This window comes from Lagenorhynchus albirostris, chromosome 13, assembly GCF_949774975.1.
Source record: "Lagenorhynchus albirostris chromosome 13, mLagAlb1.1, whole genome shotgun sequence".
In the NCBI taxonomy this organism is placed as follows: Eukaryota; Metazoa; Chordata; class Mammalia; order Artiodactyla; family Delphinidae; genus Lagenorhynchus; species Lagenorhynchus albirostris.
The window spans coordinates 61,551,200-61,552,951 of NC_083107.1; the positions used below are offsets into that span (position 1 = coordinate 61,551,200).

General features: G+C 38.7%; 1 pseudogene; it reads left to right on the forward strand.

Annotated features, from left to right (window-relative positions):
- Positions 1-352: 352 nt before the first annotated feature.
- On the forward strand, positions 353-1,353 carry LOC132531281 (S-adenosylmethionine decarboxylase proenzyme-like; annotated as a pseudogene).
- The last annotated feature ends 399 nt before the right edge of the window (positions 1,354-1,752 follow it).

Below are 1,752 nucleotides of genomic sequence, written 5' to 3' on the forward strand. Positions count from 1 at the left end.
CGTCAATTAAAAGCAATAAGATGTTGTTTGTTTTAGTAGTGGATTGTTATAATCAGAGCTGTGACTTTGCAAAAGTGTTTTCCCTGGTTTGTTTGAGATACATTAAGGGCACCTTTGGAAAGGAGAGTTTGGTGGAGAGCTCACATTTACAGAGGGTATTTGAGGAACTAGGATGGCTTCAATGTTAGTAGCATTTAACTTTGTGAATTTACCGTTTGGTGTCTGGACCTTTGCCTTGTAATCATACAAAAAAGAGATGATTCAGTGTGTCAGAGTTGATCTCTTAAATATGCAGATAGGATTTTTTTAAATTTATTCATTTATTTTATTTCTTTGGCTGCGTTGGGTCTTCATTGCTGCACATTTTTTCCAAGGGACCGAGAAGCTGCTGGAGGTTTGGTTCTCCAGGCAGCAACCCGACGCAAACCAAGGATCTGGCGATCTTGGCACCATCCCAAGATCCGAGTGGGACATACTTTTGAAGGATGTGCAATGCTCAATCATAAGTGTGACAAAAACTGACAAGCAGGAAGCGTATGTACTCAGTGAGAGTAGCATATTTGTCTCCAAGAGACGTTTCATGTTGAAGACATGTGGTACCACCCACTTCTGAAAGCACTGATTCCCCTGTTGAAACTTGCTAGGGATTACAGTGGGTTTGACTTAATTCAAAACTTCTTTTATTCTGGTAAGAATTTCATGAAGCATTCTCACCAAGGGTACCCACACCGGAATTTCCAGGAAGAAATAGAGTTTCTTAATGCAATTTTCCCAAATGGGACAGCATGTTGTATGGGACGCATGAATTCTGATTGTTGGTACTTGTATACTTTGGATTAACCAGAGAGTCGGGTAATCAATCAGCCAGATCAAACCCTGGAAATTCTGATGAGTGAGCTTGACCCAGCAGTTATGGACCAGTTCTACATGAAAGATGGTGTTACTGCAAAGGATGTCACTCATGAGAGTGGAATTCATGACCTGATACCAAGTTCTGTCATTGATGCCCACACTGTTCAATCCTTGTAGGTATTCAATGAATGGAATGAAATCTGATGGAACTTATTGGACTATTCACATCATTTCAGAACCATAATTTTCTTATGTTAGCTTTGAAACAAACTTAAGTCAGACCTCCTATGATGACCTGATCAGGGAAGTTGTGGAAGTCTTCAAGCCAGGAAAATTTGTGACCACCTGTTTGTAAATCAGAGTTCTAAATGTCACACAGTGCTTTCTTTGCCCCAGAAGATTGAAGGTTTTAAACGTCTTGATTACCAGAGTGCTATGTTGAATGATTACAATTTTGTTTTTACCAGTTTTGCTAAGAAGCAGCAACAACAGCAGAGTTGATTAAGAAAAATGAAGAAAAAACACAGAAAGAGAACACACATAGAAGAAGGTGGTGGCTGCTTTTTAGATATTGATACCAAGGGCCATGCTTTCCATAACCACCACCTTGTAGTTGCAGAAAACCCTAGATGTAATTATAGTGTAATCATTTTGAATTTTATGCATTATTATATCAATGAGTTAGATATCTTGCATGAATGCTGTCTTCTGTGTTTAGGTATCCTATGACACTCTTGCTGTGAAATTGAAGTGCATGTATAAAAAACCTTTTACTATATGAAACTTTATAACACTTGTGAAAACAGTTCAATTTGGTTTATGCACAGTGTAATATTTCTCCAGGTATCGTCCAAAATTCCCCACAGACAAGGCTTTCGTCCTCATTAGGTGTTGGCCTTA